The sequence below is a fragment of the Cinclus cinclus genome, chromosome 11 (genome assembly GCF_963662255.1).
Source record: "Cinclus cinclus chromosome 11, bCinCin1.1, whole genome shotgun sequence".
NCBI classification, from domain to species: Eukaryota; Metazoa; Chordata; class Aves; order Passeriformes; family Cinclidae; genus Cinclus; species Cinclus cinclus.
This window is the reverse complement of record NC_085056.1, coordinates 13,688,735-13,703,271: the sequence shown is the minus strand read 5'-3', so window position 1 is coordinate 13,703,271 and position 14,537 is coordinate 13,688,735. Positions and strand designations below refer to the sequence as shown.

The following is a 14,537-nucleotide window of genomic DNA, read 5'->3' as shown; positions in this document are numbered from 1 at the left end:
TTACAGTTCACAGCTGCAGAGAAACCCTTGAAGTTGTTGAAATACTCGAGTTAGAAAGGCACAAACATAGATGCACCTTTACTCACAACCTTTACTGAATGATTTCTGAGTCTGCAAGTGGAGTGGGCACAGGGATTAGGTATTTAACCCCTGAGACTCTTCTTCCATGACAATGCCTTAGTTATTACCAGAATATCTCATCACTGCAAGTAAGTTTTTCCTGTCTGTTCTTTGCTTATTTATTTTGCCCTCGGGGTGCTTTGGTTGGCCTTAATGGAGGAAGGGAAGCCTTCCAGTTGTATGCTTATCAGGACGTAAAAAGTTTAGCTCCCACTTTGACCACTGTAAATTGTGACAAATCTAATTAAATAAGTGAGCTGTACAAGTTCTGCAAATGAAATAACAGGTATTTATCTTGTCTCCCCACTTAGTCTTGCTAGGAAAATGAGAAATCTGGATACAGTAAATAACCTTTCCATGGAGATGGGAAAAATAATAAATGTAATTGTAAAGAGGGCATGGCATGCCTTTTTTCTTGAGCCATTTCTGCTTTGGCCCCCTGACTTCAAAGCCTGAAATGTACATTAATGTGGCAATTCAGTGAACTGCTGTCTAGTGAAAGAATTTTCTAAAAGCTTCTGTTTTCGTAGGGGTGTAACATTCCATCTTCCAGAGTAAATCAGAATTTAGAGAAATATAGGTTTTTTGTTCTCTTTCCCTCTGTATGAGCTATGTACCCAGCTAAAAGGATTTCTTTATTAAAAGTCTTTTCACTGGTCTGTGTTCAGGAGAAGGGGGAAAAATTATTTCTTTGATGTTCCCAAGGCTTTCCATGTAACTGGATTAAAATCTGAAACCATGTCAAGCAAAAGCTGTGACAGTAATGTACCCTAATTTGTTTCCCTGAAGATTGATGTGATGGGTTATTCAAGCTTACCTCTCTCTTCAGTTGTTTGAACAGCTAATTTCTAGATAGTCATGCATTATTCATCTTTAATGCTGATAGTAAGCTGCTAATAAAACAGGAAATATCTAACTCCTCTGTTATATGTTCCCCAATATCCTTCTTTCTCTCCTTTATACATGTTTTTTTTTTTTTAATTTAGGTTGTCCAAGATGAAAATATACATATTTGAAATCATATGTGTGCACTCTTATAGGGCTGCTGGATAACTGTTTAGCAGATTGTCTTCCCTATTTGTGACAGATATTAATGGGTCAGTATTTTAAATTATAATTTATAATTTAAATACGGGAACACAACATTGTACTTTCTTATGTTTATTTGAGGCGGAATATGAATTATTATCTGCATACAGACAGCAGAGAGCAGTAGTCTGGGCTTGGTCAGAGGGTGTGAAGGACAGGGATATAAAATAATTTCATAATCAACAGCTTTAAGGGATGATAATACTGTAGGAAAAAGCAGAGCTGGCTGGCTTTGGCTGCATATTCATTTTGTTATTACTTGAGCTAACACCGACATGAAACTAATGAAGATACATTTATTTAGATGTGTTGTGTGCAGACATTATCAGACACATGTCCCTATCTGATGAGAAAATAGGTTTAGCTATTTTTTGAAATGTTTGCTGCTGGAGCAGGCTAAAGAGGACAATATTCTTGAATAATCAGATTTGTCTGTGCTTAAGAGGTTTTTTGCACTAGAAAGGAGGAACTTGGTAGTTTATCTACTTTATGCCCCATCAGGATCATGAGAGATGCATCTCTGCAGCTGACTGCTACAGTGTAAAGCATTCAGGGGTGTCAGGAAAATTAGACCCATAGATGGGGGATAAACTGGTAATAAATGGAACAAATCATGCACTAGAATACTGGAGCATTTCAAAGATGCTGTAATGTTTCTGAGCTCTAGAAAAGTAAACCTATTTTCAATTTGCAGCTTTATATTGGCATTAGAGAGACACATGAGTTATGCCTTGGGTTACATCCACAATTCAATTTTTCAGCCCTCTGTAGGTTGTGGTTGTGTAGTATCTGTTCTGATACTTTTGAAACCTAACCTTTCTTTTTTTATACTTTCCTACCTATCTTCTTCCTTTCTGTAAGAAGTTGTAACAATTTTTTTTTCCAAAATCCTTTTAAAAATAGTAAAAATAAGCATTAGATCAGATGTGGCATTTTGCTTATGTAGCTTGGCTGCTGGGAACAGAGAAACCGGTTTCATTTAATCTGCTAAATCATCCTTCAGTTCTTCAATTCTAAGCATTATCCATTTATATTCATACAAAGTCTTCCTTAAAAAGAAAAAAAAATCAATATGCACATCTAACCTTAATAAGAGGGGTTTGCTGTTAATCAATAGGATCACTAACATAATGAATTACCCTTCAAAACAGCACTCTAGATGTTTGGCTTTGTCTTGAAATCTTTCAGCTTGAGTGTGCTTATGTGTTGAAAAGTATTCCAGTATGTTCAGTGAAGCTAATGTCTGTTATTCATAGGGCATCCAGATCCTGCTCCTTAGGAAAGTGTATGGGACTTTTTTTGATGCTTATACACTGAAGCTGGTGAACTTTCTATTAGACCCTAGAATTTGACTCCTGTTTGAAAGAGAATCAAAGCCATATATGTTTTCCCCCTGGATATATCATATTGGGTATTTCTGTTAAGATTGGCCTGGGGCTCACAGGCAGGATTGTCATTCATTTCAAATATTCTCCCATCAGTCCTGGAAGTGCTTCCATGATGAAAGAAGGGAAGGCAGCCCCGTGGTTAGGCAAGCAGGAGACAGGTTATTACATCTTCAAATGTGCAGCAGACACGTGGCTCTGCTTTGAGACAGGCTTGGCTTTCTGCCACTTCCTTCAGTTGGTGTCAGCTGTTCTTCATAACAAGGCAACCAAACAAGCTGCAGTTTCTTGCAGTTTTACAGAAATAATATTTCATTATACTCAAAGTCTGAAGTGACTGTTTCTCTTATCTTTTGGGGTTTTTGGCAAGATTAATTTCTGTGCAGTCCTATGGCAAGGATAAGCCACAACCTCCAGTTCTGATTCACATAAAAGTAAATTCAGTTACATCCATTTTCCTCAGTAGTCGTGGTCCTTGTATGATCACTCTGCATATTTTTCTTTGTTTTAAATGATGCACAAGCTATTTAGGAATAGGAAAATAAATGTAGAAATAACTTCTATTTTTTTTCTACTTCTTGCTGATATTCCCCTAAGCCTTGAGGGTTGCTTCTTACCTTGAGCTCTTTGTTTGGTATTGTTGCTAAAGAACAGCTGGTAGCCTTTACTTGTGTTCCTGAGGGGAAGAGAGCACTGAAAAAGAAGTGAGTTTATGCTTTTTATTCCTCTTGTTCAGCTGTAGTATTTTTCAGCTGCAGTAATGTTACAGGTGGTGCAAAAATGTCACTAAATCCTAATGTTTACACATCTGGCACATCTGGCAACCTGTAATGGAGACTATTCTCTGAATGTATGTAATGCAGCTTTTTATAATTTTATAAATTGGCATTTAAACCAATTTTAAACACAGTCACGCAGTACTTAATTCTACTTCTTATAGCTCTTTGTGGGCAAAATGCCACATTTACTTTAGAGAGCATTTTATCTTATGATGTTAATAATTGAAGGAAAGTTGGAACTACAGTTAAAAAACAACCAAGCACACCAAAGTGTATGTTCTAACAATTCACGTCATGTTTGGATTCTGATAGTTCAAGTAAAGGATTTCTTATGTTAATGTCTGTCCTTGCTTCTACTCTGTGTAGAAAGTGCAGTACAGTGAAGTTTTCAAAGTCTGAAGCTTTAGTAGTTCTGGTTCTTAAAGGCAAAGAACTTAGTTTTCTTTTATTCCTACTTCTCTTGCCCAGATTTGAGAGCTTGTGTTGAAATGTATTAAAAAAGAATGCAGAAATGTCCTGGAGAATGTGATAACCTTAGGAGTCACACAAAGCTCTAAAGGTTACCTAATATATGAGATTATTTTTAGTATCCATTACTTTTGGTTTGTTTACTATACACTTGAATTATACATAGATGTTTTGTTTTTTATATTCCAGAATTCCCTTTATTGTTAAAGATAACATTTAATGATGACAGAAGATTAAATGGCCTGTGCAGAATCTTTTGCCTCCAGTAAGTGAAAAGCAAACATCTTCATGCTACTAGATCTCTTTGTTTTTCATTACTACAGAAAAATTAAAATTATTTGACTTGGCCTCAGGCCTTCAATTGCTCTGTTGGGTTATTAAAAATACAGTGAAGAGCCAGTAATGAGTGGTATTCCTTATGTACCTTGGCTGTTTGTTCTTTACACACAGAAGATTGATTACAATGGTTAAGAGACTTGGGATTTATTGACTCGTCTTCCTAGGAATTTTTTATCTCATAATTGCTTTCAAGAGTATTTTCCTGCTTTTTTCACCTCCATTAACCACTGAATAATCTTTTTCTGTAATAATCAGTAGTAGCTGAGATGCAAGCCACTAAACTCAGTCCTAACAGCTGGCATTTTCCAAATTATTAGGAGTATTTGAGGGTGCTTACTGAAGTGAGGAAACCTAAAATATTAATTAGGTAGAATTATGTACTTTACTATGTTGAGGGTAATTCAACTGCATTGGGGGATGAGTTAAATATTGTATCAGAAATGTCCAGTGGTTAATATTTGATTGTTTCCCCTTTTGCATTTTAAACAAAGAATTCTTTGATTGTCAACTCCTCTCCTGTCTCTGCAAATAGCTTAAGCCCTGGATTCCTGTGTTATCCACAGGTAAATGTAGTAGTTATTACAGACATGTTATGAGCAAACCTGGGGCAAACTAAGTCTGCTCATAAAAAAGCACAGGCCCATTTAATGCTGATATTACTTCCCCATGAAATACTAAACCTTGAGTATTAGAACACCGATGTACCTTGTTCCAGTTTAGCCATATTCATTTGAGGTTAAGCAGATAATCCTGCGAGCGTTCAGTTTTCTTTGTAGTCTCTCATTTTTCTGGTGGAAAATCAGCTGCAGTACAGTCTCAGAAATTAACGTAATGCTTAAACTCTCAAATGCTGTGGTTTAGTGATAAAAATTTCACAGCGTTAATTCTTTCTCCTAAATAATATTTGGAAGGAAGGTGGAAGCAAATTTATGTAGGTGATAATGAACTTTGAGGCTAATTATAAGTTGTAGTATGCATATATTTCTATATATGAATTAATAAAATATTGAAATAAGTTTTAGCACATAAAAGATGTGTTTGGGACGAGAAGTAATTATTTGGGGAGAGTGATGTGATGTGATGTGCATCTTTTAAGAGTGTAATTCCATTTTTCAGAAGGAATGATACAGATTCCAAACCAGGAAATTATTTTTCATTTTTGAGGTGTATAAGTCTTAGGGACCTATTATTTGGTTTATCACAATACTTTGTTGTTGAACAGAATTTGGGTTGAAGTTTTTCAGGATTTCTCCAGTGTACAAGTTATTACCATAAATTGTGAGATGTTAGTGGAAAGAGGTTCAAAGACATCAAGTTCTTTGTTTCTCCCTGAGTCTGGCTCTGTAAGAACAGACTTATAAAAACTAAGCTGTTTTATCTGGTATATGGTAGATTATCTTCAATAGTGAGATAAGAGGGAACAAGTTGGCCATTCAGAAATTACTGTTGTTGACCTACAAAACAGATGGAAAAGAGTTTTTGTTAAGCTGATTGTGTAAAATGGAGTGTAGCAAAGGAATCTGAATATGAAAAAATTAAACCTGCAATTCCATGGTGTCATAGAATGACATGTTACAGTATACTGACATGTGATGTAGGCATTTACAATGCTGTACAGAGATGCTTATTAGATATCACAGGAATTATTTTTGCAGATGCAAAAATAGTAGCTTTTATATTGTTAGATTGAGATGGGTGCTGTAAATACTAATTTTCAAAGCATAAATCAACTCATCCAGGTTTTTGATTTTAAAATCCTTTCTCCCATTATAATTAATATTCCGTTTCAGCAGTGTGATCTCACTGTGAAATCACCTCATCTTTCAGGCTGGCATGGATTAGGAATCTTGTTTTGATAGACAGTCTACAGACCTGAGCAATCATAGGGTTTACATGTCAACTTTGAAATAAGAACATGTAAAGGTAAATGGACTTGACAGAGTTTTGCTGTTAACAGATGTACAGAGCCTGACCACACAGGAAGCTCAGACTGTAGGTGGGGCTTGGTACATCCACATGAATTCAGTTATTCAGTTGTTCTATTTCAAGCAGTAATTTACTCACCTTCCTATGTATATGTGGTATTTTTTTTTGTTTGTTTGTTTTGTTTTGTTTTTTTACTACTGGTGCTGTTGGTATCCTTGCAGATGAAGGATTGTATTTAAATAGTTCGGAAAACTAAATGTTGTGATCAATGATGTAAGAATTTCTCTAGGGACAAATTTGTTTTACAAATAAGACAAGCCTTTTCCCCTAATTCAGCAGGTTAGCTGCTAATGCACAGAATTCTTTGTACCAAGTGAAAAACAAAGCAAACCGTATTTTAATGACAAAGATTCTGTGAAGTGTTCACATGGGTGCTGGTTTTGCACATACAACATTTAGTGAGGAAGGAAGGAGACATTCACGGATTTTTTTTTTTCTTAGAACTTCCTCTATGTCTGACAAAAAGAATAATCAGGGATTAATTTTTAGAATTGACAACCTATTAAACCACTGAGAAGGCCACCACTGAATCCGCATTTTAAAACTAACAAAGCCCGGGATGTAGGGCTAAGAGCCCCGAGCCCTGCGGGCCTGGGGGGTGCGGCTTTCCCCCAGCGCAGCCAGACAGCCCCAGGTAGCTCGGCTGAAATGTTGCTGCTGCAAAAAAATCCATCAGCCAAATCACTCAAATCCCTGCTCTGCCGCTGGCCTGGGCCGAGCTCCAGGGTCCGCGGGCCCCAGGAGAGGCTCCGAGCGGGCCGAGCCCAGCCTGCTGCGGCCCAGGGGGGACTGAGCCGGGTCCCCCTGGGATAGAATGCGGCCAGAGCAACCATCACCATTTCTGCCCCTGGGTCCTTGCTATCCTGGCGCAGCCCCAGCCCGGCTGCCAAAAGACTCGGTATCGTAAAGAGCTCCGAGCCGCCACCCCGCAGGGCTCACATGACCATCTGCAGAGACTTGCAGACCTTTCATCCTCTCTCGAGTGAAAGAAGAGGGCAGAAATGAAGACATGCACAGAAAACACCATAGATACATCGAATCAGACAAGAAGGAGGAGTCAAGTTCCACATAAGTGGATGAGGAGAATCGTGGACTGAAATTTCTCTTGGGTTTAGTAAAAATACCCAGTCATTATTGTGGACAGGTAGAAGAATTATAAAAGAAAGGCCTTATGAAATCAGGCCTCGCTCTGCTAAAATTGCCGAAGCTGGCCTGTCATTTCTTCTAAGTGCAGCTAACAAGCAATTTGCAAGTTCCCACATGAAACTATTTCGAGAATGAGAAATTAATTTAACAGAACAATCTATTCTGAGGTTGAAAAACAAATGCACCTGTGTAAACAGTAAGATTCATCCCATGACAACCCACAAAGAAAAAATGTAAACATATCTAGGAAGAGATTTGATAGACATATACAATAGCCCTTACAGACCAATGAACTCAGTTTACTGTATTACTGACCAATTCAGTTTAACACTGTGCTTTCTGATGCTTCCTATAAATATGAACTTTGTGAATAAAGAATTGGTTCTCTGCATGAAGAAAATGGAGTTTTGGCTGATTTATTCCAACATATGGTGACTCCAAAGCTGTGATCAAGGTGAGACAAACAGCCTGTTGCAGAAGAAGAAGGTGAAATGAGCCAAGCCAACTGCAGGACTGGGCAGTGAGTGCACAGGGCCACAGATGGCACAGAACGCATAGAAACAAACACAAGTCCCAGAGAGGGAGAAAGCACGTACCCAGTGAGAACAAAATTGTGAGTTGCAGAACTCAAACACAGTCCCCAAACCATGGGAGATACACAGTCCTGAACCACAGAGGAGACGTGGCCAAAAGGGAGTTTGCAGAAGGTGAGGCAGCCTAAGAGTTGCTGAGGAGAGAAAGGCCCAGCAAGTTGTGAGGACAACGGTCTCAAGAACAGTGGAAAATCAAAAACATTTTAATGAACCTACAGAATTCAGTCAGATTTCCAGACATACAAAAAGGAACGATTCCCTGAATCGGGTGGCATCGGGGTCGAACTTGTCCTCAAAGCTCCTCCAGGGCTTGATCAGCATGACCCTCTCCTCCTTCTTGCAGCTGCACATAGCCTTGTTGACCTCCTCAAAGATGTGCTGGCAGCCCAGCAGCCTCTCGTCCTGCCTCAGCAACAGCTCAAACTGCTCCAGGCTGATCCACACCCTGACGTGCTGTGTGTGCTGCAGCAACCACCTCTAAAAGTTCCTGGTTTTCTCATACTGCTCTTGCTCAAAGTCACTGTAGGATTTCCAAAGCACCTTTGGCATGTCCAGCCGGGGCTAGCCGATACCCAGCTCGTAGATGGCCTGGGCACGGTCGATGTCCACAAGGATGGTCTCCAGCTCAGCAAACTTAATCCAGGACCTGCAGTTTTCTGGTGCAAACTCCAGGAACTTTTCATACAGCTTTTGGCAACAGTCAAATTCACGCAGCTGTAACTCCATCCCAGTGTAACCTTTAAACAGTTTGTTTTTTGGACATTTACGTATGGATGTTCCCAGAGCCCTTCTGGCAAGGGGGAGGTTTTTCTGGTGAATTTCAAACTGAGCATACAGCAGCCGCATTTTGGCAAATGTAAACTTCTTGTGGGGTAGCAGCTCAAGGCATGCCTGGTACACCTGTCTAATTTGCTCTGCATCCTTTGCCTCCAGCTCCTCATAGAGTGCATAGTTAATCCAGAGGTAGATGTACCTCTTCCAGTGGCACTTCTCCTGGATGGGGGGCATGTTGGCAGTGGCTGTCTCATACACCTCCCACACAGTCTCGGCAACCGTGTTGCTCTCCACCAGTCTCAGGTATTTAAACCACGCATTATAGCTGTGGGGGTTTGCCTTCACCTCCTCTTATACTGGAATCTCTTCTTGCTGAAAATGATGTCCTCGATTCCCCTCCAAATTTCTTCTCAAAGCTGGTGTAATTCTTTAAGAGGTTCTGGGCATCCTACTTTGGAATTCTATCCAAGGCATACTTGTATATAACCCTCACTCTTTCAAATTCTTTCTGGTTCTCCTCAAACTTGGCAAACAACATGTAAAATTGCTCATCCATGTGCTCCTCCCCAAAGAACTCCACCACCCTCTCAAAGACCTTCTTGGTGCAGGCAAAGTAGCTGTGCTTCTGCTCAAAGCACACGTACTTGATTCCGTGCTTCACATTGGGATGAATGAGGACAAATCTCTCATAAATGCTTTGTGGTCTGTCCACCTCCTTGTATCTCAGTTCAAAGTTGATGTAGGAATGCCAGGCTTGCTCCTATGGCTGCCACTCCATCCACCGTTCAAATAGCTGGCGTGATCCTGCAACAGTCCCCAGCACCTCCTCCATGTACGTGTACTTGTACCAGAACTGGTTCACCCTGGGCAGGATGGTGACGGCCTGGTCCCAGATGTGGTTTACCCAGTGGTTCTTCATCTCCATCTCAGCATATTTCAGCCAGAGGGTGACATTTCTGTAGTCCACATCCAGGGCACGCTCGTAAATGGAACGGGCTCTGTGGATTTCCTTCAGGCTTTCCTCCCACTGTGTGTACTTTATCCAATTACTGATGACAGTCATGTTCTTTCTTATGTTATCTTCAAAAGTCTTCCTCTTCTGGAGTTTATAGTCATTTAGCTCTTCAACATCTATGATCTTCTGCTGTGGAGGCAGTGGGAGAAGCTCAAGCTCATTCTCCTTTGCCTCTCTCAGAAGCTGCTCTGCAGTGATCTGAACTTCAGCGGGTGCCTTGTTTTTCACCTTCACCACTTTGGGGATGCGCTGCTTCCCAGCCGCTGTGGATGGTATTTTGCTGCAGCCGTGCACGCAGGCCACGCTCCAGACCTGACCGATTGTTCTCCTCTGAAGATTATTTGCAGCAATTAATTTTAAGTTCTAAACTAAGTCCTATAACCATGAATTTTATCTGTAGCAATGCTTTAAACTTTAGAAATAATAAGCTCACAAAAAAAATTTGCTGCTCAAGCAGACTAAGTCAGAATACAACCTGACACCCAGTCAGGGTGTTGGTAGCAGTCCAGTTAAATTGTGGCTGCAGTCCTCCTGCAGTGGCAGATGGGGTTCTGTTGAAGCAGTGATCCTGTAGAAGGGTGTCATTTTCCTCTGAAGGTCCAGTGGTGATGAAGATTGGCCCCAGTCTTCCTCTGGAATCCAGTGGAAAAAGGCTGCTGTGGTGTTCCAAATCTCAGATACTTATCCAGGCAGGAATGCTTGGCTCCCTCCCCCTGGGTGGAACATCTCACCATGGGATGATGTAATTTTGTCAGTTATGCAGTGGGACTCAAGGGCCCATTAACAGAAAACACCTCCTGGAGGGAGGATGGGTGTGGAAGAGATAAAGAGAACTGCCCCACCTGGTTTTAAACAGCTGGTGATAGAATACATACTTCTGGTTACATCTTGCATTGCAATCTAAGACAGTAAAATATTACTTTTCTACATTGAAAGATATGTAGTTGCTTTCTTTTAAGAGACAAGACAATTCTGACCAAAACAGCTGTAACACTGATAAACACCTGTTAGTGGATAAAGAAGATACAATGTGTTCACCCTTGATTTTGTTGAAGATTATATTGCTCATTACAATCTCTGCTGTTTTATCTTCAATTGATAAAACAGAAGAGTTCAGTGATGATTCTACATTATGGCTGCTATTGATTGTAAGCTGTTTCAGTATTTCCTTTGTTTCATTTTACTGTCATGGGTACATGACTGTTTAGAAGGTGTTATCTCAACTTCCTAAGATGGTTATTGCTGATATATTGATTATATGATGTGAATTTACTGATTTTATAATAGGCATTATTCATAAGATGAACCAAGTTTCACTGTATTGCAGACCCATTAGGTTTAACACACTGCCTTCTGATATTTCCTATAAATATGAGCTTTGTGAATAAAGAATTGGCTTTCTGCATCAAGAAAATGGAGTTTCAGCTGATTTATTCCAACAATTATTGCAATATACCATTGGAATTTGTAGATGCTTTTGGATCATCTTATCTATAGCAGACAAAATACTCTCGTGCATTTTAAGTGCACATTGGTATATCTGTGGTCAATGAAGAGTCAGGAACAGCATTAAACCCAACTTTCCTGTGCCACTGCCATCATCTCTGTAAATGCAGACAGGTCCTTGGAGAACTTGCAGGAATTGGGAATCACAGTCACTTTTGTTTTCATGTTGGCTGTAGGTTTACTTGTACAATTTTCATCACAATCCATTCTTCATATTAGATCATTTACTCAGATAGTCTAAGCTACTATAACAAATGGTAAAAATGAGTTAGAAATCCCAAAAATTAATGCTGTTGGTCTTTTCCTGGTCAGTGTGTGTGAAGTGAATTTGTCATTTCTAAGGAGCATTCAGTGCTAGCAGAGGGTACTGCAGATATGGGTACAATGGAGTTGTCTTTGGTTGCAATGCAAGATGTAACCAGAAGTATGTATTCTATCACCAGCTGTTTAAAACCAGGTGGGGCAGTTCTCTTTATCTCTTCCACACCCATCCTCCCTCCAGGAGGTGTTTTCTGTTAATGGGCCCTTGAGTCCCACTGCATAACTGACAAAATTACATCATCCCATGGTGAGATGTTCCACCCAGGGGGAGGGAGCCAAGCATTCCTGCCTGGATAAGTATCTGAGATTTGGAACACCACAGCAGCCTTTTTCCACTGGATTCCAGAGGAAGACTGGGGCCAATCTTCATCACCACTGGACCTTCAGAGGAAAATGACGCCCTTCTACAGGATCACTGCTTCAACAGAACCCCATCTGCCACTGCAGGAGGACTGCAGCCACAATTTAACTGGACTGCTACCAACACCCTGACTGGGTGTCAGGTTGTATTCTGACTTTGTGGTTTTTTTGTATTACAGCATTTTTATTTTAATTTTCCTAATAAAGAACTGTTATTCCTATTCCCTTATCTTTGCCTGAGAGCCCCTTAAATTCAAAATTATAATAATTTGGAGGGAGGGGGTTTACATTTTCCATTTTAGGGCAGCCTTCCTTGGGAGACATCTGTCTTTCAAACCAAGACAGATGTGTAAAATCAGCATGCTCCTAGAAATGTATGAATTTAGTATGGACACAGTGGAAATAGCCTAATGGTATTTAAATACTGCACTAGTATGAAATGGGACATTTTTCACGAATGCCCCCAAAAGGTTGAATGGCCACAACATCAGCTTCAGCTGGATTGAGACTGCCAAACCAATACTTTTTTTTTTTTCCTAGAAGTGTCAGCTTTCTGTACTGTGATACCCAGCAGTCTACCCAGTTAGTTTTTCTCTGCAGTGAAGTTGATTATACTGAAAGGGGAAATATGGCTCTCATAGTTCAGACTCATTTCTTAAAGCACAGCTCACTAACTGACCCCCAGCCTGCCATGGGCTGTGTAGGCAGATTGGTTTTCCAACACTCCAGGCAATATTGGAACCAGTTATGCTCAAAAGCCAGGACTGGTTGTGGGAGCTCTGGTGTGCTCTGGGGTAGCCAAAAGGCAGCGGTGTTCTGACCACGTAATCACAAGGCTATGACAGAGACTGAAGTATTACTCAAGCCTTTTGGGAGCTTCTTCAATTTTGCCTCTTCTTCACAGACTTGGGCTCTGCAGGCTTCCTGTTATTAGTACTGCTTTACTGTTCAAAGGCAACATAACTTGGGAAAGAGTAGGGATCATATTATTTTTAGCACATGGATAAATGTACCTAAAAAAGAAAACTCAGTCATGAAAACTTAGCATTTACAAGTTATCTAGATTAGAATGACCTGTGTAAAACTACGTATTACTTGTTGAAAGAATCTGAAACTAACAAACTGTCACAAATAGCATTGTGTGTCCTATAGGTCATGGTGAGATATTTAATCCTGAGATCAATGAGAATTAAATAAAATCTGACAAATGTTTTCATTAAATATTTCAAAATTTTCAAGTAAAAATTATCTAGATTTTTCAACATTTATTTTCTGCATGTAGTGCATTTAAAAATAAAGCCCATTTTCATTCTTTCCATTTGAAGTACATTCTGGAACCAGGGTACATGCAGCCCTGTGGGTCTAAGATAAAAGCTAATCAAGTTATTTTTAAACAGGAGACAGGGTTGAAGTTGGGGTGTGTTGAAGAAACTCTATTCCCCTTTCTTTCTTTCTTCCCCTTAAATGTTGTACATTTTAAGGATTAAAAATTCTTTACAATTCTAATGATAATCTGTGATTACAGCTGTTCATCTTTATTTCAAAGAAATTATTTTTCAGTTTCAAGGGTCACATATTAAGACTTTTTTTTTTGTACTACAGTCAGCACAACAAACACTATGGTTTGAGATCCATCTGTAAATAAAGGCTATGCCCACTGCTAGCTAGGGGATCAGCTTTAGTCCGTTTCCTGTAAACAAAATACCCAGATAAGCTCAAACTACCCAGGGAAGAAAGTGTAGGCTAATGTGGAAGTCATTCTTGGCAAATTGTGATGTGTGCAGCAACAACTGCAGGTTATTCAGAGCTGGTATGAAGGACCCCAAAAGAAGCCTGCTGTACAGGTGCTAGATTTGCATTTAAGAAATAGGCTGTACAGTATCAAACTATATAAAAAGCTTAAAAACCACAATGAGAGTATATTTAAAGTTTTTTCCTCTATATTGTAAAAATTTTTAAATTAGGTCCAAACCACCATTAAAAAAGGTATGAAATGTGCAGTTTTGCAAGTGGAAACAAGGGGCACAAGAAGGATTCCACAGGGGTTAATTAGAGTTGCTTTGTGATTTGTTTCCAGTACCTTCATATACCCAGTAACCACACAGGCCTCAAAGCAGTTCTCTTCAGGCAAGTAGGACATGAGCTAAAAGTATCATCACTGATTTCAGTAGGGAAGATTGGCTGCAACAAGGAGTAAAAAGCTATTTTAAGAGACAAATGTACAGTACAATCTATTTATGTAAATACTTGGAAAACTCAGGAACAAAATTGTTTCCTAAGTACAGAGCTGTGAAATCAGTGTACCATATGGAGCTATAATATATGGCAGAATATTTTAAAATCCTAAACCTTCTTGAAAGAAAACTGTTGTAAAATTCTGCATCTACAATAAAATGACTACTCGTGTTTTAACTGAAAGCTGCGAAGATATTTTCAAATGTACTTAAACTAATATAACTTGATATTGTTAAAAGGCAGTAACCCTTTTCACTTATGTCTCACAAAGCATAGAGTGTGGAAATGATAATTAAAGGCAAGTGAAACAAATGGCTGTAACATAATTAATGAGTGTTAACTGGCACTTAACACTTTACTTTCAATTTGACAAATACAATAAGACAACTATGTTGACATAGACATGGTGCAATTAACTACT

General features: G+C 39.3%; 1 pseudogene; it reads right to left on the bottom strand.

Annotated features, from left to right (window-relative positions):
* Positions 1 to 6,847: 6,847 nt before the first annotated feature.
* Positions 6,848 to 14,021, bottom strand: LOC134048137 (crooked neck-like protein 1; annotated as a pseudogene).
* Positions 14,022 to 14,537: the final 516 nt, after the last annotated feature.